This window comes from Ischnura elegans, chromosome 11 (genome assembly GCF_921293095.1).
Source record: "Ischnura elegans chromosome 11, ioIscEleg1.1, whole genome shotgun sequence".
Taxonomy (NCBI): Eukaryota; Metazoa; Arthropoda; class Insecta; order Odonata; family Coenagrionidae; genus Ischnura; species Ischnura elegans.
The window spans coordinates 2,268,648-2,295,049 of NC_060256.1; the positions used below are offsets into that span (position 1 = coordinate 2,268,648).

Here is a 26,402-nt window from a genome sequence, read left to right on the forward strand (position 1 = left end):
ATATGAGCAGGACGTATATGTGTGTTTCGTGGATTTTGAAAATGCGTTTGAAAGGGTGAACTGGGTAAAGTTAATGGATATTCTCAAGAGAAAAGGTGTAGACTGGAGGGATAGACGACTGATTTGTAATCTGTATATGGCCAAGACTGCGCAAGTGAGGATAGCGGACGGAGAATCTGGGTGGGCAAGCATTGTCCGAGGTGTGAGGCAAGGCTGTTCTCTATCGCCGCTGCTCTTTAACGTGTACGCTGAGGAGATGGTAAGGGAAGCGTGGGATGAGTTAGAAGCTGGGATAAAAGTGGGAGGAATGATGTTCAAATCAGTGAGATTCGCGGATGACCAGGCGTTGATCAGTCAGTCAGCAAGGGGGCTTCAGGCTCTAGTGGATGCGTTATACGAACGTTGCGAGGAGTTTGGGATGAGGATTAATTACAAGAAAACTAAGGTTATGCGGTTTTGTAAAGCATCACGAGCGAGGAATGTGAGACTCAAGATAAAGGTGGGTGGTGAAAAACTTGAGCAGGTTGAGCAATTCAACTATTTAGGCAGTACGTTAGAGGAAAACGGATACAGTAGTAAGGACATCAGGAAGAGAATAGCATTAGCGAAGGAGGCGTTCATGAGCAGGAAGGAGCTTCTGAGAGGATCGTTGTGTAAGAGTTTAAAGAAAAGGTTAGTGAAGAGTTCGGTTTGGAGTGTAGCTCTCTACGGTGCGGGAACGTGGACACTGAGGAAAGAAGACGAGAGAAGATTGGAGGCGTTCGAGATGTGGGTATGGAGAAGAAAGAAGAGGGTGAAATGGACGGAGAGGAAAAGGAACGAAGAAGTGCTGGATATGGTTGGCGAGGAGAGGCAGCTTTTAGATGAGATACGCAGGAGACAGAAGGTTTGGATGGAGTTAGTGCTTAGCGGTGAGGGGATGTTGAAAATGGTGTTGGAGGGTAGAATGTTTGGGAAGCGAGGGAGGGGAAGGAAAAGAATAGGATTTTTAGATAGATTGAAAGAGAGTAGGCCTTACAGTGAATTAAAGAAGGCAGTGCTGGAAGGAAAGGGAGGCTCCCAGATCACCTCTTTAGTACTCCATGGAAACCTACCTTAATCGGTAGAATACTATAATAATAATTACTGCAGCAGGGTATGATATTATTCGTTCTACCAGAAATATCACTCCACCTTTCCCATTTGTAAAATGAATTTATTTCAATGGTAAATATAATACGTAACAAATTTAATGAAACTAAAGCATGATGCATTTACAAATGTTACTAAAAACTGATATGCTACTACAAGCACTGTTTGCATAAAATTTCTGAATGCTTTTGGTATATATTTTGTGCACATCGTGAAGAAGATATTCGTGTCTTTCTATCCTTTATGTAGTTGCAATTACGACACTTAATTTCCTAGGTTGCTAAGGTTGTCAAGGAGTGTATGACATTTTCTTTTTCATGATGTCAATTCTTCCGATGGCTGATTTTTTTTGGATTCAATGAGATTCATGAGAAACCACTTTGTCAGGAAACCCTGTGGGCTGTATGGCATTTATAGACGTGAGATCGGGTAGAATTCCTCGTTTATTTTACCACATGACCTCTACTATCACTAAACCTTTGGAAAGTAGTAGACGGCCTACTTTCACATATTATGTTTCTGGCTGATTAGTCCCTCAAAAATAGCTGTAACTAATCTTTTCTCTTGATTGACCTCTGGGATTTTGTTAGAGTCTCTACCTGTATATAGTTGGATATTCCACTTGTATGAATCACTACTACCACTTGCAGCCAAAATTTTAATTTTATTCAAAATTTTAATTCCATACTTTCCTGTTTTCGATTAAACAAACTGTCTAAAGCACGGTACAGCGCCCACGGGCATCAATTACTGTTCGTCAACTGTCATGCAGGATTGTGGCACGAATGCATATTTCCAATATTCATTCCGCTAACAAATATCTCTCTAAATATCTGCGACTTACTTTGCCTTTGCTTTTCCTCATATCTGCCGCATTATCAAATCGAATATCCCGCAGTAATGTTTTGACTCTATCCCTCCCTATAATACTGTTGAATATTGGTTGCCCGTCTAGTTTACTCCAAAGTTGTGAAAAATTTTGAATTTTGACTTGTAAAAACGATAAATATTAGCAATCTCAGAACCTTATTTATTGCAGAGTCATTGTTTTCATTCTACAAAGCTTGAAAAACTATATGCCTTTCAATGGTGGTCCATTTTCTAACAACATCAAAGATATTGGCATGAGGTTTTTTTTACCACTCCTCTTTCAGATTGTGTGAAATAAAAATTTTCTCCCGATAGGAATTCCCCATTTTTGTAATTCTATCATCTTCTCAGCAAGATGAAGAAAAATCGCCCACGGTTCAGTTCTTCTCCATCCTCATTCAACATTTTAGGCCTCCTCCTGTCAGCGCAGTATGTTCAGATGCTGAACATGTACTTCTGCAATCTTTAGAATCTACTCCAAATGTGTGTCACTATTAGCAAGCCTGTGAATAAAGTGACAATGAAATTTATCTATTTTTCATTCCAAACTTTACTTAGATATAAATGTAAGATATTATTGCTCGTGCTACTCCTTAGTTGTGAATTGAGGTAAATATTAGCAAAGCACTGTTTCGTATTATGTTTCTGATTTCATCAACCAATTCAAAGAGGTCAATAATTTTACTAGAACAACTAATTTTTATAATGATTATAAAAAATGCTGTTTTTATTATTACCTCAAAAATATCTTGATAGTTATTTTGACTGTAAAATCCAAAGGGTGACGCCGATTTCTTAGCTCCTCAACTACACAATAAATCAATAGTCACTCTTTGAATTCAGTCAAATCAAGACCTCACTACAAAAATTTGGTACCACCAAGCATCCTGTAAAGATAGGAATAATGAAATTGCTGTATATCATAGTAGATGAAAATCAATACACCACTTCATCTAACTAATCCATCTGAGGAGTAAACGATTTGGTAAATGAGGTAAATACTGAAGTAGTGCATTAGAATGAAAGAATATAATCTTTTATGTAACCTATAAAGATTTGTACTTATCATGTACGGCATCAAAATGTAATGATGGAATTCAAATTCTTCCATGTCTTCAGTTAGGTAGTTGGAATAACAGCATATGTCGGCAGGCAGCAAGACCACTCCAGCTTGCCTGCGTAACTTCTGACTGACCACCACGAAATCACCTCAGACGTTAGATGAACGGTCTCACAAATAAAACTGACAGATTATGGGACTGACTGTAGATAATTCACACTGTGTATGCGTCAAACCAGAGAAAGTTGCAAATACTACCCATTGCAAAACGATGTGGGTACATGTTTCTGGCCGTATCTCTCTAAATGTGACGTTGTAAGAGCACATGAAAGGCTTCAAGCCAATCCATAAAAATTGCCCAGTAATTGGTAATTAGTATCGCCTACAACTTTGTTTATAACTCCATACACATTGAATCTCACAAAAATACAAAGTAAATTAGAAAATTGCTGATAAGTTGAAATAAATTACCCAAGGCATTGAAAATAGTCGACTGGGTCCAATGGACCCAGTCCGTCTACTATGTAACTTTGTAGTATACTATAAAATGTAATGAGCCTATTCTCGTTATTTCTTGCTATGCTATAGAGGACATACATTTAGGAAAAGTCACGGCATCAAAATCAGTGTCGTGCATATTTGATATAATTATTAACTTTTAAAACTACCAACTGGGTCCATTGGACCCAGTCCGCCGTTCTAGGGTTATTTTCAGAGCAATGTCAGAAATTAACTTATACTGTTATAACTTCGATCTATTCCATTCATCCTATACTTGTTTTAAGAAATATGTAATAAATAACGTAACAATGTGATACCGTTACATATATATATATGGACATCGTCATCACTCCGTCAGACAAAGGGTCTACGGTGGTCGTGATGAATGCGGCTGGCTACAACAACGAGGCGCTTAGGCAATTGGACGCTTCGGCGTACCAACCCATCCCTGCTGATCCCAATCCCCAATACCGAGAGAAGATTCTTTCTTTCCTCGAGGAAAACGGACCACATGAAGGACTAACAACCCAAGACATCGCATTACTATCACCTTCCAACCCCCGAAGTCCTCATTTTTACATACTACCTAAAATACACAAAGTTAATAATCCCGGCCGCCCGATAGTTTCTTCCATTCAATCTCCCACAGAACGAATTTCCGCTTTTGTTGACCATTACCTCCAACCCATAGTGCACTCTCTTCCCTCATACATTAAAGACACGTATCACTTCCTCCAACGCCTTCACTCGACCACCCTTCCTGGAGACAAAGACGTCATAATGGCGACCATCGACGTCACATCTCTTTACACCTCCATACCGCACACAGAAGGTCTCTCCGCTCTAGAACACTTCCTTGAGCAGCGCTCCACTCCACAGATTCCGAGCACAAAGTTTCTCGTCGACCTCTCCGAGATAATATTGAAACACAATTCATTCTCGTTCAATAACAATCACTACACACAGTCTAGGGGGTGCGCTATGGGGAGCCGGTTCAGTCCGTCCTATGCAAACCTTTTTCTTGGCCGCCTAGAACAGTCTTTTCTCTCCGAATACCCACTCACACCCACCCTTTGGGTCCGATACATAGATGATATCTTTCTTTTGTGGCCACATGGCATGGAATCCCTAATCACTTTCATTTCCTGTCTCAATTCATTTTCATCTGTAAATTTTACTTCATATTCCTCCTCCACTCATGTCACATTCCTTGATGTGGACATCTTTCTCACAAAAAATAAATTTCACACATCTGTACACATTAAAAACACAAACAAACAGCAATATCTACACTACAATAGCTGTCATCCGACACATACAAAACGCTCCCTCCCTTTTTCTCTTTCCATCCGTGGTCACAGAATATGTAATAATCCAGACTCCCTTAATAGATTCCTTTCAAATTTACACCATGCTCTCAGGAGAAGGGGTTACCCGGAACCCCTCCTCCGGAATAAGATCCGAAAAAAATCATATGTTCCGAAAAAACTAGGCGGGGACAATTCGTCGCAGTTCCTTTCTCTCTGTACGACCTTTTTTCCGGGCGTGGACGTATTGCGTAGGACCCTAAAAGACCTTTTCCCCATCCTCTCAGACAACACGGCCACTTCCAGATTTTTCCCGCGATGCCCTTCACTCGTTTTTAAAAGACCGCCAAATCTGGCCAGCATCTTAAAAACAACCAAACCACTGCCCAAACAAAGTACCTATATTAAACCACAGCCCTCGCCCTGCAACCGTGCAAGATGCAAAACTTGTCACATCCTCATCACCGAACCCCTTCCCGATCAATTCCTTGCCTTCCCTCTCCCCTCTGTGTCGGAAATTTCTTGCAAAACAAAAAACATTGTATATATACTGTTGTGCCAGAAATGCCCCGCTTTTTATATCGGCTTATCCACCACTCCCCTTTGCATCCGAATGAACGGGCATCGCTCTTCATGCAATAGCGTTTCTTCTGTTTCTGCTTCCCTTCCAGTCGCCGTTCATGCTTCCTCCCACAAAGCTCTGTTTGACCAATGCTATAAAGTGGGAATATTAGCCTCCCTCCCCCCGTCTACCACCCCCCTAGAACTGAAGGACTTGGAACAGGCATGCATATGGGCTTTCCGTGCGTTTTCTGGTCCAGGAATCAACCGCGCCCATTAGAAAGAACAACCAATCCCCGTCCACCGTTTTTCCTCCCTCCATCTTAGCCCTCTGCCTTGCACCCTTCCTTATGCCCTTTCCTCACTTTCCCTCCTCTTCTCACTTGAGAAAGATGTCCCATGAAATGCGTCCCATCGCAAATTTGTAAAAACAACCTTTCCCCGTAAGTTCCTCACTTTTATTTTATTTTTCGTTTTTCTGTCAATTTCTAAGTTTTTTTGTGTGCCCACCCCAGGGCAAGAAGAAGTTCCTTTACATTATATATATATATATATATATATATATATATATATATATATATATATATAAATATATGGCCGATCGAGGCGATCGAACAAAAATTGTACTACTAAAACATAGACACACGTAAAAAAAGGGACACTCACAAATAAACGTTCAGACGTTTCAGCGGATTGATCCGCTATCCTCAATGCTGAAGCTGAACATTACAATATATATATATATATATCATAAAAAACCCTAGGGTGGGCAGTATCAGAACACACAATAAAGAATAGAAACTAACACTCACTAAATAACTAAATTTTCGGTGGCATTACCACCTTCCTCGGAGTTAGGTTAAAGACTTTAACCTAACTCCGAGGAAGGTGGTAATGCCACCGAAAATTTAGTTATTTAGTGAGTGTTAGTTTCTATTCTTTATTGTGTGTTCTGATACTGCCCACCCTAGGGTTTTTTATGATATTTACCTCGCCGAGGAACATTTCGAAGTGTATATATATATATATATATATATATATATATTCTTCTGTCCGCGTTGAATTCTTCGTTCGTGGCGGGACCTACGCCCAGAGCCATCTCTTGGCCAAATGATAGGGCTAGACCTCGGGGGATTTGGTGTATAAACCCCCGCCGAAAACACTGGAGATTAGATTAGCCTGGATAGCTCGGTGGTCTGAGCATCTGCCCGGAAAGCAGGAGGTCCGTGGTTCGATTCCCGGTTCAGGTGAACTTTTTTCCATGTGTTTTCGGCCTTCATTCCATCTCCACGCCACAGTGTGTCATCGTTCTGTATTTATGTTTCTATCTCTTTGTTTCAATTTCTATTATATGTTATTATGATTGTATATTCGCCTGTGGCGACCTGTGTGAATGTGAATTTGAAATGTATGAGACCTATATGGTTCGTTTCCTCTTCTTGGGATCAGCGTTCCCCGAAACGCATGTGCTATATCTATCCTACTGTGTGTGTGATTGTGACCATCTTTAATTCCATTTCTTCTTCTGTCCGCGTTGAATTCTTCGTTCGTGGCGGGACCTACGCCCAGAGCCATCTCTTGGCCAAATGATAGGGCTAGACCTCGGGGGATTTGGTGTATAAACCCCCGCCGAAAACACTGGAGATTAGATTAGCCTGGATAGCTCGGTGGTCTGAGCATCTGCCCGGAAAGCAGGAGGTCCGTGGTTCGATTCCCGGTTCAGGTGAACTTTTTTCCATGTGTTTTCGGCCTTCATTCCATCTCCACGCCACAGTGTGTCATCGTTCTGTATTTATGTTTCTATCTCTTTGTTTCAATTTCTATTATATGTTATTATGATTGTATATTCGCCTGTGGCGACCTGTGTGAATGTGAATTCGAAATATATATATATATATATATATATATATATGTTACTTATGAAAGACACCACAGGTGATATGACTATAAATAAATGCCATGATAGGCCACAAAACACAGACACAAATAAAAATCGATCGATCGATCGATCAGCACTCAATGAATTCTCCGAACTATCTTTTACCTCTAACCATTCCCCTTCCCGAATAACATTTCTCGATGTTACCATTTCCCTAGAAAATAAAAGTTTCATCACTTCAGTCCACATTAAACCTACTAACAAACAACAATATCTTCACTTCAACAGCTGTCACCCCTCACACACTAAACAATCCCTTCCTTACTCTCTCTCAGTAAGAGGCCACAGAATTTGCAATAATCCCGAATCCTTGGACATTTTTCTTAATAATCTTCACCACTCCCTTCTTCGTAGAGGATATCCTGAGAACCTTCTGCGTAAGAAAATCCTACACAATACTTACAAACCCAAAATTCATACCAAGAAACAAACCACACATCTCTCCCTTTCCACCACATACTTCCCGGGCGTGCAGGCTTTGAACAGAATCATCAAAAGCCTTTTTCCGATTCTTTCTAACAATGTCACTACTGGAAAAATCTTCTCTAGCTGTCCATCCTTATCCTTCCGTCGGCCGCCAAATCTATCTTCCATTCTCAAAACGACTAAACCACTCTCAAGGTTCACCACCCGTACTAGCTCTTTACCTATCCCTTGCCAACGACCCCGGTGCAAAACGTGTGCTATCCTCATTACCCAGCCACTTCCTAACAAATTTCTCACTTTTCCGCTTCCTTCCACTCCATCCCCCACCTGTACAACCAGTAACGTAATTTATATCCTTTTATGTAATTCCTGCCCCGCCTTCTACATTGGTTTAACCACCACCTCACTCAACCTACGGATTAACAACCATCGAGCTTCTTGCAAACCCACTTCCCAATCTGCTTCGCTTCCTGTCCCTACCCACGCCTTTTCCCATAATTTAGAATTTGATGACTGTTTTCACATAGGAATACTTGCCTCTCTCCCACCCTCCGCCTCACCGCTAGAATTAAAAACGCTTGAATTGTCTTCCATTTGGCTACACCAAGCATTCAACCCGCCTGGCCTTAACAGGGCCCACTGATCTCCATAGCCTTCTCCTATCCCCCATTCCCCATCCTCTCCCTTCCCCTATCTTATCCTAATCTCCTCAGCCTTTAGGCATCCTCTGTCCTCGTCCTCAGTCTCTTCTTGCCTCCCTCCCGACGAAGACCCTAAGAGGTCGAAAATTTGAAAGAAACTAACGTGTGAGTCCTTTTTTATTTGTGTCTGTGTTTTGTGGCCTATCATGGCATTTATTTATATATATATATATATATATATATATATGTTACTTATGAAAGACACCACAGGTGATATGAATATAAATAAATGCCATGATAGGCCACAAAAAACACAGACACAAATAAAAGAGGACTCACACGTTAGTTTCTTTCAAATTTTCGACCTCTTAGGGTCTTCGTCGGGAGGGAGGCAAGAAGAGACTCTCTTCTTGCCTCCCTCCCGACGAAGACCCTAAGAGGTCGAAAATTTGAAAGAAACTAACGTGTGAGTCCTCTTTTATTTGTGTCCGTGTTTTTTGTGGCCTATCATGGCATTTATTTATATATATATATATATATATATATATATATATATTGTAATGGTTCAAGCCCCATTAAAGTGCATTTCTACTCGGCGCATTTTCTTCCCTACCAGTTTACCCGCTCGTTCCACGACCTTTCCCAAAACCCCACCCCCAGACCATGGCCCGTGGAGGAAGGCGTGGATGAGTAAGAGGGGATGAATGTGTTTTCGCCGATTTTTTGTATGGTAGCGTGTGAGTGTGTGTGTGTGTGGGAGGAGGGGAGCTCGGGTTTTCCCTGAGTGAGTGGCGTGTTACTCCTCCCTTTCTTCATTGTGCATTACCCCCACCCCAAGTTGAGGTATAATAAAAGGTGGTGCGCGTAAGAGAACCAGAGAATTCCTAAGTGACTGTCGGGCGGAGCCTATGCCCAAAATCAGTGCGACGCACGGCAGGAGGAGACAAGGGGCCCAAACATTATTTCAGAAAGATTGATCTGGAAGAAGAATCCCCCCCTGTCCGAAGGAGCAAAGGACCAGCTGAAGAGGACGCATTACCTCCGTTCCGGATGCAGCTTCCTCCAACAAGGGAGAAAGGAGTGCAGTAAATGGAACGAGAGAGTGTTGGATCCAGCCTGGTCCAGACTCGGACTACGATAAAGAAAGATTGCAGCTATACCCCCCTCCAAAGCCCCCTCGTGTCTCCTGCCAAGCCAAGTTAAGACAAACAGTCACGGAACGCACCCGTTACATTAGTGAAAGTGAAATTAATCACCAAGTACAATTAACGTTCGCACCCCAAATTTACATTCGTCGGGATGGACTATCATTTACCTCCCCAGTCAAGAAACCATTGAATTTGTATCATATTTACGTGTTCACCACCGAACTTTACTTTGTTATCATCATTTTCTATATTGATTTTCATCTAGAAACCAAGGTATATTGTTGTTTTTTTTAAATTATCATTGATGTTTCATAAGTGGCTTTCACCAATTCATATTTCATTTGCGTATAAGAGGGTTCCTTTTGTTTTTGTCATATGCAACCTTATTTGTGTATATTATATTTTGTTTAATTGAAAGTGTTTGAGTAAATGTTTTGTTCTGATTCCTCCACGGGTCACCCCAAGGAAAATATACCTCGCCCTTCCTTTCGCCCCGTCCGTTTTCCTTCCCGTAAATGCGTGTTGGACGAGTGCATCAGCGCCCGAACGTCACCCATCAGTTTGAATCGGGAACCCCCCACCCGCAATCATCTTCACAGAAGGGGAATATTTTTTTTATTTTTGTGAATTACGAGAAGTGAGTGGCATAGTTTTATCCCGTAGGTCCCATGCGGGAGGGATCTTCGCGGATTTGTATATTTCTTTTTATTTTTGTGCGACGTCTCCCCCCGGTTCTATTGTGGTATCCGGGCGAGTCGGGGGTGGGATGCCACAATATATATACTTTGTTATTATATTTCATATATTTTTAAATAAAAAAAAAGTTTCTATGCATCCTTATGTATTTTATGTGTGTATCTTTTCAATTTTTTTTCTTTCTTTGTAAAACTTTTTGTAAACTTAAAAAAGGGAGTAATCCCGTTGAATAAATATTATTATTATTATTATTATTATTATTATTATTATTATTATTATATTATTATATATTATACTTCAAAATTTTCATGCATATCGCAGCAATAGTGATTGATTATATTTTCCAGTTGCTGAGAATTGCCAGTATTAGTGTTTAAGTAATTATACTAATTTCTTAGAGAAGAATTGAAATAAAAAGGGATGCCCATCACCATACGACTGCTGAACGAAAATGAAATGAAAACCTTCCGCAATTACCTCAAATATAGTTAATATTAGGACATATCCTGGTCAATCGTTGCAAACTATAAAATTAAAGCTGTATCCTAAATTATCTCTTTGTCAAGGATTAACTCTTTGGCTAACTTTTGATTTTTGAAAAATTTCTATAATTTTCTCGGTATATGATCACATAGTTCATATATGAATTATTTAAAATGATTGTTTTTATCCAGAAAAAGTGTCGAAAAATTCTGAACTTGGAATCTTTTTTCGAAGATTTTACGACATTTTTCATGTGCCAAGGGGCTTTCCGTTCGCTGCTGAGAAATGAAACTAAACTGACTACTGATTCGTGAAGCCATGAATGCGAACAATTGAAATTATCGCGTGAAGTGAACCGAATGACCTTTCTTGGAAATTAATGCTCAAAAAGAGCCCTCTTTTCCATAACAGACTCTAGACAACCTAATTCTCTTTTCGCTTGACTTCCAAAATCTCTCAAGGTAGGTCTCACCATCATTTTTACGGAGGAAAGAAATAGCGATGAAAAACTTCAAGGCCGACGGGCTCACGGCTAATTTCTCAGTTCGTAAGCAATGAAACTGCAAAAAGACAAGCTATGTGTGAGTATTTAATTGATTATTGTACTTAGAGCAACAAAGTACTTTGAAAATATGAAGTTAGGGATGAGTATTACCAACGGAATGATGTAGACGCGAAAAGAACCGTTGATGTCATTAACGGATGAACTCTGAACTTAAATTAAGCAACTTAAAACGCACTCAATATAACGCATTGGAAATATTAACTTCCATTGCGAAGGAATGAAAAAAAATTGAAAGGTTCATGGGAAATTGAATTGCTCATGGTACTGGGTGTTAGGACCTAGGTAATGGCCATGAGATTTGAGAACCTGGATAGCGTGGTGGTCTGCGCAGTGGCCCGGAAAGCCAAAGGCCCGTGTTTCGATTCCCGGTCCAGGGGAATTTTTTCTCATGGCAAGTCTTGTATATTTCACCGACGCTCACGCGGCAAGGTTATAAGTATTACACAAACTAAGAAATATTTGTCAAACAACGAAAACAATACCGACGGTCGTCAAGATGACAGTAAGCCAAAAACGATAAAATTCAGCATTTTTATGATTTTTTTTTTCAAAATTCATCTTGAATCGCGTGGAAAACATTCTAATGCAGAAAAAATTCATAATTATTTTTCTTCTCAACAGTATAAGATTTCACTGTATGTGACCATTATGATTAATTTGACTACGCAAATGAAAAAAGATCTGCTGGCATTAATAACGAACTGTACTTATATTTATTATGGAAATGATTCAGGGCCCATTCCAGGGCGTCATGGGCCATGTGGAAATAATGAAAAATAGTTTACATCCTATTCTCAGACCTAATCAATACAAACAGAAAATATCATACGATTCGGCCCACACGTTTCATAGGAATTTTGTTAAAAAACTGACAAAATAATTGTATGTATTAGGATTATTTTTCAGACTTTATCACCAAACGTATTAAGGTAATTAAAAAGTGATATTGGTTGTATAAAATTGATTTTAGTAAAAAAAAAAGATATGGTGCTGTTTGGGTTTCGCGAGGTGTCATCCATCACGTCATTAAGAGTGTTACGACTCAGGCGCCAACTAACCTAATCGAGAGTGTCTGAACCGGGAGGAGAGATAATCTACGCCAGCAATCACGAATTCCAAGCAAGCAGGGGAGAGACCCTTGGATCATTGGGGGAGGGCCTGGCATCATCGCCTCCCATGGGGCGCAGCAACGGACAATATCCACTGGTAGAAACGAGAACCAACCTGCGGCTACGAAACCCTCGATTGGCGACACCCGGTATTTTAGGATGCCAATTCGGCCTTTCTGATAATGCATGGTATGCTGCAGTCCATACTCTTTAGTAGCTTCCTGTTTCAAGCTTCTCCTACTCTGAATGAACTTAAAATTTACTTCGCGTAAGCATTTGCGCTCTCTGAGTCCCTCGTGCAGCTCAAACCACCACACAATTCTCTCATTTGCCCTACGATCGATGGAATGCGAAATATAATAATGACTTGCATCAGACTTTAAATGCAAATGCGGAGTTTTTGAGTTGCCTCGAACCTGAGTTTGGTGTTTTCTTGCAAGTAAACATAATGGCACACTTGATTATCTTCTTGCGAATTTACGGAATTTTGGTCTTATTGTTAGATAAATTAAAAAAAATCAACATCCTACTTTCGAAATGAAAATGAGCGGTATAAATCTTCATATCTTTAGTTGAAAACGCTGGGAGCATTGAGAAATCCAAATACCTTGCAGCTACAAATATAATCGAAGCAGAGTAATAGATCACGAGCGGAAATTTTACCATTGACGTGATATTCTCTCAACTTTCGTAGCTAATTGCCCACTTAAATATTACACTATAATATTGCAAGTATTACTAATTGAACCCCCCTTGATTACGAATTGAATGTATCTCGTAACCTTAAAAATTAAAAAAATGGACTTCGAGGAAAACATTTTAGTAAAGTTTAGTATGTGAATATAAATGAATATTAAATAGAGCGATCTACAGTTGAAGCCTCTATAAATTCCAGATATTTATTTACGTAGGCGGTAACAGGTGATAAGTAACGAGGAAAGGCTCATATAGCAGGATTCTACCCAAAAGAATTGGGCGAATTAAAAGTATTGTGGCATTTTTTAGTGTCCCCCCCCCCAAAAAATTCCTCGAACTTCCTCGAACTTCCTCCGAACTTATCCGCAGAACTTCTCCCGCCAAGAACTTTTCGCGCTAAGGTTTTTTCGCGCAAAGGATTTTTCGCGCAAAAGGCCCTCGTAGCAAAATGCCCTGTGTCGCAAAATCCTGTCTCTGGAAAATCCTGTCTCTGAGAACCCTGCCTCTGGAAACTCAGCCTCTGGAATCAGCCTCTGAAACAGCCCCGAAACAACCCCGAACCAACCCCGAGCCAACCTACCTGCAATGCAAGACTTATATAGGACTACTGCGGAGAAATACTTACTCCTTGGCAAGCAAGGGGAAATCGGTGCTAAGGCCTTAGTATTGTACTTGGAGTGAGAAGTTTTACCATTGTCCTATCACAACTCTCTCTCCCTCCAACACCTCACCCAGTATCTCCTTCCCCTCCATGTGTTCCAATGAATTATCCCGCTGATTCGACTGATGTCTCAAACCCAGAAGTTGAGGGGAAAATTCTGGCTGGTATGCTGTTGTCTCAAAACCAGGGAATGTTGTTTTGCGGAGCGGCCGTTTCTGCAGGGGCAGTGACGCATCAGTGGAGCAGTAGTTGAATTCGCCTGGCTACCCCTCCACTCCCTGGAAGAATCCCTCCCCTCAAATCCTGTCTTGTCCTGAACAGGCAGTCTCTCTTCTGCTCGTGGCCTGGTTGGCGACACATGTCTAGTGAGACATGGCAAATTTAGAGCAATTATTCTGCTGGTATTTAGCTGGTAATGTTTCCTCTGGGATCATGAATTACTATCATTGTTTTCTGTAATACTTCTGATTTTTAATACTCTATTTTGAATAGATATCGAACGGTAATAACTCGTAAATTATTTTTTGCTACCTTTTCCTTGTGAGCTGTTTTTCTTGTTTGTGGAGTCTTTCCCTGATCCAGCTTGTGACCGACGGTTGGAGTATTTCCCTTGTCTGGACTTACGTGAACAATCAACTAGATTTACGACGTAACGTCACAGTATTAAAAATCCACCACTGTTTCTCACTACACACCTGTCGGCTGCCTTTCGTAAGCTTAATAACTGGCTGTAAATACACTGCATTCAACTGCTCTGGCCATATTAGAACTGCTCATTCCGATAGCAGATCTCAGCAAACGACACCACTTGCGATGAGAGGCCGGTTTTCGGCTTAAAGGGACTTTCAGGCTGGGCCTCCGCTCCACGGAGACAGCGGTGCCAGGAAACCCGCAGGCTCGTGCGATTGGGCGGGGCACGATGAGTGCAAGGAGGGCGTGATGCTGTCTTCCCTCGACTCATCGATTCTAATGACTGTGATCGATGGGTATTCGGAACACCTACGTAAGCATTGCATGCATGGATTTAAAGTAACGAGGAAGCCATGATATAATTACCTACAGCTTACATTCAGTCTTGGAAATAAAATGGGTGCACTCCAGCTCACCATTATTTCCTTTCCAAATCTATTTCCCTCGGCTGTTCTTCCTTTCATAGACTGCCGCCCCCTACTCCTCTAGTCCCTGTCCCCCCTCACGTAATCGTTGTGTCCTGTGACGTGGCCTACCCACACCCCGCCTCCCACTCCTCCCCCCCCCCCTTCTCTCCCCGCCTCCTGATGGATCGCTCGAGACGGACTCACTGACATTCGCACGCCTTGCTTCTCTGCACTCACGAGCACTTTTCTCCTCTTCTCTCTCTCCGTCCACCAATCGAATGCCTCCAGTCTTTTCTCGTCCTTGTTTCTCAGCTTCACGCTCCCATATATTATTTTTAGGATGTAGAGTGTCAGTCTGTCTGCGTCTCGTTAGCATCCGACCATTTCCCGGTCCTTTTTAACGTTAACTGCTCTCCTGATCATCATATTGTTAACCTCCGGCAAAGAACCAACTTCAATAAATTTACCCGACTCCTTGGAGAAAATTGTCACGGGCTCCGAGACTTCCAATTAAAAACCAGGACTGGCGCAGACAACTTCGTGCACCAGCTCACCAGTCTCATTCAAGATTCGGAAAAGGATTCCCAATTCTCACCTCCACCGGAAATTCCTCCGGATGCAGCACCACCAAGCATCTTAAAAGCCATTTGAAGGCAGAATGTTGCTCGGAAACTTAGGCAACAAACAAGACTTGGGAAAGACCGAATGTCATCCAACGCGCTTCGCATGAGAGGTCAACGCCTCCTTCACGGCCACAAACGAGAATCCTGGGATAGAAAATTAAACTCCATAGGTGATGGTGACGGGTCAATTTGGCCAGTTGCTAAGGCATTGAAAAAGCCTCGCAGAGAACTTCCCTCCTTAATCACTCCCACTACGGGCAGAGCACATACGAATCAAGAAAGAGCAAATGTTTACGCTAAGATGCTCAGATCACGATTCACCAAGTCCCTTGAATCAGATCTTGAAGAAACCTGCACCGAAATTTGGTTAAGTCTTCAATACCATCCCATTTTCAAACCTCATTTCATCACCGTTGCAGATTACTATCCCGTATCAAGTATTATTCTTACTGTAAGAATATTTTCCTGAGACTACCTTTCCTGTCGGATCTCCTCTTATATTAAGAAAACACTCAAGACTGCTATTTAAGAAATGCTTACACGTTTATCATGCCAGCAGCTTCTGGATTTATAATTTTTTTTTCATTTTAATTGATGGATATTCTGATAAGTGAGTTTTAATAACATTATATTTACTTCTCCTCGTTAAAATGAACCAAGTCACGCGAATTTAAGCCGATGAGAAGGAGGCTTTAGTCACGCCGGCAAGAGTGAGTCACGGCAACGTGTTCGTGCGCTAAAATGAGCAGAGGTAATTTCCGCCCCAGTCCCCCAGGGCCCTCTCTGCTGTAGATCATCGAGAGAGGCGTCCAGACAAACATCCCACGATTGCTTCTCGCTTCCTCTCGAAAATGTCTCCAGGGGATGGGAAAATGGAGGACGCCTCAAGCCACTCGTGTCTTCGAAACGGAGAAATCGCTGTAAAGAGGACTCCCCACTCCGCTTCAATGGTCGTATTTTGTCTGTTTAATGGCCTATCGTTTGCGAGAGAATTATTCAATAGTGTGACCATTTTCAGGATAAAGAGTCGGCATTATTCAACATTATCTTGTATATTTCCTTGAATCACCTCGAGAAAAAAATACCCTAGCCGGGCATTAAACCGCGGACCCTTGGCTTGCCGGGCCATTGCGCAGAACTCTCTCTCCAATCCAGGTACCGGAATGCATTCCCGCTGGGGTGACGCCAATTTTTCCTAACGGCAAGGCGTGTAAGTATCACGCGCTGGCTCGCATTACAGCGCATCTGAAATACACAGAAGAGCAACGAGCCACAGTGCACAGACGGAAAACTCGCCCTCTCACTTCGGCGCTCGCTCCACCTCTACTGCACTTCGAAGAGAGCCGGAGGAGTGGGAATGACGCGTCGTCTTAAACAGATTGTATGAGGTATAACATTATGGTCAAAGTTTCTTCTCCTGACCTTCCTTATTATAACAACAATGTAATGTTTATGCTCTTGGAGTATAGGTCATGATAAATCAAACTCACATTTGGCCAACGTTTCGGAGATTTATTCTCCTTCCTCAGGGCTCTTAATTATAATGAATGTTTACAAAGAAAATAAAGAAAATAAATTAATTAAGTGGTTACAAAAATTTGAATACACTTGTGCAGTACAAATTCATTGGTAAATTAAAAATTGTGTACAGAATTAAACAACATACCTGTGATAGAAAAGTTTCGTTACTAGGCTAATCATGGTTACTTATAAATATTGATTCATTTGTTAACAAATGGTATCTAAATTATACTAAACAATTTTAATTTCGATGAATTAAATAATAATAAATTTTGCTTAGGTGTTCGATGTCTGATCTTTTATTGCAACTGTTATTTGATTTTGATATGTAAACCATTTCTTTAAATTGCAGAAAGGTTTCTCGGGTTTTCCACCGGTTGATGTCGTCCATGTCTCCCGACGTTTCGATCTGCGACTTGCTGATCATCCTCAGGGGATCTTCCGAATGCCGTTCTTCAAAAATTTTCAAACCGGTGGAAAACCCGAGAAACCTTTCTGCAACTGATACGCCGGGAAAATCTAAGATCATACATTTCTTTAAATAATCTTTTCTTAAAATTGGTTTCTATGTCTAAAATTTTGGTGTTCTCGAAATCAAAATGATGGTTATAGTCTAGACTGTGATTTGCAAGAGCAGAAAGAGTGATTTTATTTTTTATTGATGATTTGTGCTGGGATATTCGGTTTTTTAAATATTGAGAAGTTTGACCAATGTAACAACTATTACAATCGAGGCATGGTATGTGGTATATTATGTTACTTTTTAGTTTTTTTGGGGTTTCTGATTTTATTTTTGTGTACAGAAGTCTGCTTTGCGTGTTAGAAATTTTGTGTGCAATTTTATAATCTAATTTTTTGAAAACTCTAGTAAGTTGTTCAGATAATTTATTTATATAAGTGATTCCACGGAATGGGGACGTTATTGTGTTTGTTAAAGCTAATTTATTTGGTGAATTCTGTGTTTGTGGACATATAGCGTTGTTTTTTTTGTAGTATACATTGAATGAGTCTTATTGGAAAATTGTTTTTTATTAGAATGCCCTCGATTATTTTAAAGTTTTTTTTGTGAAAAATTTTATCGCTCAGATTTAGCGCTCTAAATTTTAGTGCATTGGCTATATTTATTTTATGTCGTAGAGGATGATGAGACTGAAAATTTAGATATCTGTCTGATTTATGCGATTTCTTCCACCAATCCACACTTATGGATCCATCTTGATTTCTTATTGTCAACATATCAAGGAATGGAAGTGTGTTATTATTTTCAAATTCTATTGTGAATTGTAATTTAGGATGGAAGCAATTGAAATAATTTAAAATTGTGTTCTCGTGTATATCACTGGGTAATGCAAGATATAAATCATTAACAAATTTATAAATGAAGGGAATATTAAATGGTAATTTAGCGATAATATTGTCTAGGAGGTGATTCATGGTTAGGTCAGCTAATATGGTCGCCACTGGGGAACCCATAGGTACTCCATCATTCATTCGATATTGACGATCCTTATACTGCAAATAGCCTTGATTAACAGCAATATCAAATAATTCAGTTAATTCTTCTTTGTTTAGAAGTGTATGATTGGATATTACTTCCCAATTATCTATCACAATGTTGTTTAATAAATCTAGTGGTATGTTCGTAAATAATGATTTTACATCAAGTGAGCATATTATATAATTTAGGGGAATTCTTTGTTGTTTAATTTTATTGAAAAAATGGAAGGAGTCTTTAATGTTGTATTTGTCTGAGGATAGACGTGCAAGAATTTTTGCAATAAATTTGGCGCATTCATATGTAGGACTATTTACAAAACTTACCACTTTTGGTTTATGATCTTTCACTAAACCATACAGTTTAGGTGGAGTGCCATTGTTTTTTATTAGTGTGCATTTCGTTTTAAAGTCTATTTTCTTTTCTTTAAAAAGCTTTTTTTTAGCTCCTTTATTTAATTCATCGAAATTAAAATTGTTTAGTATAATTTAGATACCATTTGTTAACAAATGAATCAATATTTATAAGTAACCATGATTAGCCTAGTAACGAAACTTTTCTATCACAGGTATGTTGTTTAATTCTGTACACAATTTTTAATTTGCCAATGAATTTGTACTGCACAGGTGTATTCAAATTTTCGTAACCACTTAATTAATTTATTTTCTTTATTTTCTTTGTAAACATTCATTATAATTAAGAGCCCTGAGGAAGGAGAATAAATCTCCGAAACGTTGGCCAAATGTGAGTTTAATTTATCATGACCTATACTCCAAGAGCATAAACATTACATTGTTATTATGGTCAAATTATTTCAGTCTTCTTCATAGTTTCCAACTTTTTAGAATTACGATAGAAGGGAACATAATGCACTCTCACATCCCACACTGACAATTCATTACATACCTTAAAATAATATTACACTACATCAGGCATCACTTCATGGAAATATGAATGAATAACTTTATTTGTACTTTCCACTAGACTTAAATATCTGTGAAATATGATTAGCGGTGAAACATGTTGCATAGATCCATGGTAATATATAAACTACAAATGGTAGTTTCCACTTTTTAAAATGAAACTACACTACCGACCGACCCACTTCGTCATTGTATGCCATTTTTTAATTGACACAACAAGCACTCTCTCGTGTATTTCTACCAGAGCAAAGGTAGAAGAAGGAATATGGAAATGGCTTGATGAGACACGAATGTCGAAACTATGGTCGGTAGTGCAGTTTCATCTTAAAGTTTGGAAATTACCATTTGTAGTTTAAATTTTTCATCATCGTGGATAGTAAATCGCAATTCCACCACGTCAATCCTGAGAAGATTTCATAAATGGATATAGATTAAAAAAACTTTAGTGGAAAAGTACGAATATAATTATGCATTGTTTCGACTCTTTCATCATTATTAACCGAATACGTAACAGAATGAGGAGCATACTTCGATAATGAATTAATGCCGATATGACGATAGGGAATGCAAGTTTAGCGTGAAGCGTATAAATTGAGTTTCATTTTTCTTACTGTAGTCTTGTCACCCTGCTCCTTTATGCACAGGATCCTATAAAATTCCCTCTCCCCACCAATAAGCCCTGATGCGGGCGAACGAACGAAGGGCCCGGCGGCTCAGTAAGGGGGGGGGCGCTGGGCTTAACTAATTTGCCGGCGCTTAAAGAGGCTCTTACGAGGAGGAGATATAGGAGCAGATGAGGCATGCCGGGGAATGGCGAGAAGAAGAGGCGCTCAAATCGCTGGCAGAGGAGCGCTAGTAAGAAGGTCGGGCAATATTGGGAACATTTAAAAGTGACGTCGTTCAGAATGCAGCGGCGTTTAAAGCAAGGGAGGCAATTGGAAGGGGTTGGGCCGGAAATCACCAAACCTCTAATTCACAGTGGAATAGAAGCTAGGGGGAGGGTGGCGTTAAATATTTTTGGTTTCCAAGAGGGATTATGCTAATCTTCCTATCGTCAGAGGTCGGTAGAATTGTTTTCTGATAAGAGTTGAATATGATCATTTCAAAATTAAATTTTGGTTTCATTTTTCATTTTCATAATCAAAATCTAATGACGCAATAGAGAATAAAGCAAATTTATCATTTGAAAACAGATTTATGAACAAAAAGAAGGCACTGATTACAGCAGGGTACATGCTTAGTGGCTATAAAAACAATTAAAGTGTTTTGTACTTTGTACCTCTGAATTTATTTGAATGGCTTACTCTTAAGGCGTCGTGTAAATGAATGAAGACATTAATGAACATTTTTGAGCAAAAATTGTTTATCTGATGATTATTAAAAAAAGAAGTCAGTACTTCCGTTAATGAAGAGCACAAAGAGGAAGCGGCACAGAGAAATAAGATACCTGGCTTCGGATATAGAGACCAATAGCTAGCATTGCAATAGGCGTTATACCAAGGGTGGGCGAAGCTCGTGCTGAATATATCCATGTGAATCGACCGGATTCAAACCCGGACCTCTCAATTGACGGTCAGGTGAACTACCACCTACGCTACCAAGTTACTTTCACATTGGGTTTTCCGAACTCGGAGAAGTTCAAGTGCAAACTGTGGCACGTGGCAGGGATTTCGTGATTACGAAGCCAACGTCGCAGAGAGAGAAAATCCCTCTTTGCAACTATAATCACGCGACGGACATGTTTAAGTACTGCTTGAAGCTTTTAAAGCAGTCAAGGATGGTGTAGAACTGCTACATGCAGAATAAATTTGCCATGAAAAATCATTTTTGCAATCCTGATTCTAAGCAAAATGATTATTTTGGGATTTGGAGTAGTAGTTTTAGCTCTCGAGCCGAGTTGAAAACTACTCACGAGTATCTAGTCGAGTCGTGTCGAATATGGCAAACTCAGAGCTAGGCAATGCAACAATCCATGCTTCAACATATTGTCATTTTTCCAATCCCCTAAGGAATGATCTATTCTAAATGCTTACTTTGGTGTAATAAGGAAAAGATAATGAGGAAAATTGATGGTAATTTTGTGACAATTAGGAGATGAATGAAAATAAATGTGTCTTTAACAGTTTCAGAAGAACAATTGAAATAAATTAACCTCTAGTAGTATGCCGTCAATTTAATAAATGTATCTATCCAAACTGCTCAAAAAATCCCTCAATAAAGGTATTCATAAAATTTTAATAACGATTATATATGCAAATTATTCATGTAATATTTGATAATTTCAAATTCTCCTTTAAAAAAAACAAATGTTCTACGTGCTCAGGCAGTAAGTTGCGGCGTCTCCATATTACAGTATTACTGCCTGCAGGAAATTGTGTTTCGCAGCACACTTGTGTGGTTGGACAAGTACTTTCTTGCCAAAGGTGCTATATTTGGGAGACTTGGTAATTTTATTAAAGGTTATATCAGTGATTATTATGGATCTTGAATCTTCATGAAATTTAAGTGAACAAACTAGATATAGAACTTAGCTTTAGCTTTTTAGAACAAACATTTTTTTCTTTATGTCTCACTTCATTCAATCCACCCAGTAACTCTTATTTTGTTAGTTCAAGAAAGAAACTAAGCGCAACAAAGTAATATATAAAAATTAACATCGGACCTACTCAAAAAGGTTACAAGAAAACACTATTTGTGACCTAAAATAACGGGAAAAATCGGCATATTCCGCTAGAGCCTAATAGTTATATTTTCCCAAAGAAATCCTAACGACTGTTAAGCATTCTCTTGGCGTTGAGTACAGAAAGTATGGTAGGGCATAATAGTATCGCATAAGAAAGCATGAGCGATGCAGCGGTCCACTCCGATTACGCGTCCGTCGTGTACTTTGGGTGGCCGCGGCAGATGAAAAGGTATTCGTGGACAACTATAGTGGTTGACTGCTACGTATACTCCTAGACTATGGTACTAGAGCGAATTGTCTACTTAAAAAACGGAATTATTACATGAGTTTCATTATAACGCCTCTTGTCGGCAGGTGTGCTTTAGCTTCGTTTATTCGATTGCTGACGCCGATTTACTTGTTGGAAATAATGCATAAAAACCGCGCAAAGAGTGAACTCTATGAATAAAGAACCATAACAATGTTTATTGCGAACCTTTCTTTAAGAGCAATGCCTACGAACAATTCTTTGCTTAAAGTGCCGCGACACTACGGAATGATTTTTCAACCGATTCCTTCGGAATCAAAATTTTATAATTGGTTTAAAATATTTACTATAATTACTTGTTAAATATAACCTAATAAGAAATTGCATTCGTATTTTATATTTTATTTTTATTACCTACTGCATTCTAATTATATAGCTTTCAGTTTTTTTGCTGAAGAAAACAATTGTACTGCAGTAATTGTAACGCCTTTTAACAATAAATCCTTTAGTATAAAGTTATTCATACATGCGTATTTATAGTGCACATAATTTAATTTATTCTGGTCTAAAGATGTGTTAAAAATGAGGCTATTCAAATTATTATCACATTTGAAACTAATTTCATGTTGACTACAGTAGTTTTTCAGTATTCTGTCGTCCTTGCATATTACTGAGTTGCCATAAAACAAAATTAAATGTATTAAAATTATTTGATACTGCCAGGAAAACTCAAAATGGGACATATTTTTGGATGGAACACCTTCCTCTTGAAATATTTCCCGGACCTCCAGCGCCGCGAATGAGTGAATCCAAGGAGCAGTGCGGTCTGCGAGCCTCGGGGAAGGTGGCGCCAGGTGGGCAGCAATGATAAAACAAATGCGCGGCGTCTTGATTAGCACCGCGAGATTGGGTATCGAGGGTCCAGATCCCTCTTTATCATAGTCGCCCCATGGAGCTGAACTCAATTGGAGTGGGAAGAGGCGAGTGAAGGCGTAGGCGGTCGGAGGCCTGTCGCACAAAAGAGAGAAGGCCGCGAAAGGGAATCCGTTGAGCGATGGAAGATGATTGGATGAGCGGCGCATAGGCTCAACCAATCACAAGTTATGCCGCAAGGAAATTTCAAATTTAAATTGAGAGCAGGATAACACACAACCAATATCAACAAGTTTGCACCGACGAGGAATATTTTGTACGAAATCAGGACTTGACCCATATCGCTCTAACACGAACGCGAGTGCGGCATTGGGAACAGACGTCCTTCGGTGTGTCACACACTTTCAGTGATTTAGTCCGATCGTTGGTTTGGATAGGTGAGAGTAGAACACTCCCATAATAAGCCACGGGCGTGTTAACAGTCCGGCAACTGTGACCCATCCCTTTGCCTAGGTCAGCTGGCACTTGGCACTGGATTTTTGTGTAAGGTGTTCGAAGGGATCTGCCGCCTTTAAATCCATCGCCCGGAAGCCAAACAGTGAAACCACGGAGCCACCACGCTACTTCAGTGCGACGCAAGTGATACCGTTTTAAAGCTCTGACAAGTCAGCGACGGCGAAATACGATAAATACCTTCCTGAACAGATGGACATGGTAATTTGCATTTTTTAAGGACGGAAGCTTAGTCAAAATATTATGCTTTCTATAAGAGAAAATAATGCTCGGGGTGGCTTGTGAAACGGGAGGGAATATGCTGAAGTTAACGTTTTGCTCGAAATAAATTAACGGAATTGGGCAGATTATGCTTGGTTGTATTGCAAATTGGTGCATAATATAAGGGGTCGAATGCGACTCCTGCATGAGACCTTATTTGAATGAAAAATATAATATAATCGTAAATATCCCCAAACATAATGAAAAAAGCTTCCGTGCATTAAAGAAAGAACTTAAGGGAATAGTTCAACTAAAGCTATAGTGTAACACATAACACTCAATAAACAATAGCTGTCATCTAGGCATTAATTTTGTTAGCATGTCGAACTTTAAATCTCCCGGTTGCCAGGGAAAAACAATATCATTTCCACGACCAAGCCATATGCAATGGCCGACCTAAATATATTTAAATATCAAAATAAAATCTTGGTGTACGGCTTGCGATTAAGAAACGCAGGTAAAATAAAATCCTGATTATGTTCAGGGACTTGGAATGAATTCGGCCCATTTTTCTGATAGACATTTTTATTATTCTGATAATATCTGAATGGAAATACGGTTTACCGGGCCTAAATATCTCAGAATTCCACGCCTTACTCCATCGCCTCCCCATTACCTTCTCCAAGGAGATTGCCAAATTTTTGGGGTTGGCAAATTTGCATGATAATGTTCGCGCCCATCCCTTCTTCCTTTCCCTTGCCGCGTCTTCATCACAATCCTCAGTCCAAACAACGCCTATAGACCACCATAAACTTGATGCGACGCTATAGCAGGAAAATATGGATGAGTGAATACTAAGAACAAAACTCAGAGAATGCCAGCTTACACATTCTGCGTTCTACTCCTCGACATAATTCTTGCGAGGACACATCAAAACTTCTCGGTAAGTGTTTTTCGTGACGCAAAACGTAATTAAAACTCATAATCTTGAAATAATCAGGGAATTAAGAGCAAACCGTTGTTGATACGTTTAGGAAAACAAAATTCACTTTGCATGTTCAAATCTGAGTACTTCTTATCATGATTGAGACTCCGTTATATTAATAACAAGGTCACATCAAGATTTAATAGTAAAGATCTTATGCTATCCTGGCGTGTAGGAAGGCTTCTCAGGTTTCCCAAAGGGTCCAAGGGCTGATATCCTCCGACTCTGGGGGGGCATAGTCTTCCATCGTCTTCTGGGTGATCGTGAAACGTCGAAACAAATCAATCCTAAGATCCAGAGGAAAACCCGGTGAACTTCCGGAACTAAGATTTGAACATTATCACATGCAACGTTGGTATTAACAAATATCCTGTGTGGATTGTAAAAAGTGAATTTTATGTCCCTATATATTACGCAAAGTTAAACCGGAAACTTTAAATATTCATTGAATCCCAATTTTGAAAAACATCTCATTAAATTCCCGAGCGTCAAATTTTCATCTTTTAAGATACATGAGGCAAATATTAACAAGATTGTACTACAATGGGTCTAGACTCAGGTGTCTACTAATGCTGTATGAGGTTCCCCTTAAAATTTGAGTATTACGGAAAGTAGAAAACGAGACTTAAAAAAAAGGCAAAATACTGGCGGCTCAGAGAAAGCGATGCGCCTTCTTAATAGAGGAGCTTGGTGGCCCAGATGATGGCGCGTTGTGAAGCTAATCCAAAAGCCCAAGTTGGGATCACAGTTGAAACCAACGGACTACATATTTTCCCTTTATTAAAGACCTCAACAAATAGGAACATTTCTTTCACAAAAAAAACGAATTTTGCAAATTATGAGGGTATTTCAAGACTAAACTCGTATCAGATGTAAATAGCTTCTTTGGGTTAATACTTGAATACATAGGTTACTAGGAATATAGTTCGGTAGAATACTAGGGTATAGTACTAGAGTATACTACTAGAGTATAGTTAATACAATACTATGAATACGTTTTTAAAAATTTTAGCAAAGAGAAAATCAAATTTTTCCGCAATAGGTATGTTTTGATAGGCACCAAATTAGGGTTTAACTGTCTCTCCCAAGATTTTTCACAGGATTTGAGAATCAGCAGTGGAGCAGTTTCCCCGATACGCTTTCTCAGCTGTTTGGCACAAAAGCTGAATTCCTATGAGTGGACCAATGATAAGGAACGAAGAAGGTGTAACAATCACAAATCCTCCAATCATCGACGAATGGGGAAGACCTCTGACCATCACCACATTCGTATCTGGGATTAAAGGCGACACTGTGCCAATGCTTCCCACCCTACCCATCCATCCCGGCTCTTGTCCCCTCCCCCCCCCCCCCCAAATGCGAAGCGACAGAAAATACCGTGGTGGATACTCCTATCTCTCATAGGTATGGACCGAGAAAACGTTCAGAGGTATTTTCACATTTTCAT

The 26,402-nt window shown here is 39.8% G+C and overlaps 1 protein-coding gene across 1 annotated transcript in view; it reads right to left on the reverse strand.

Moving 5' to 3' along the window:
- LOC124168380 overlaps positions 1-26,402 on the reverse strand; it is a 453,375-nt gene that overhangs the window by 161,144 nt on the left and 265,829 nt on the right. The window lies entirely within an intron of this gene.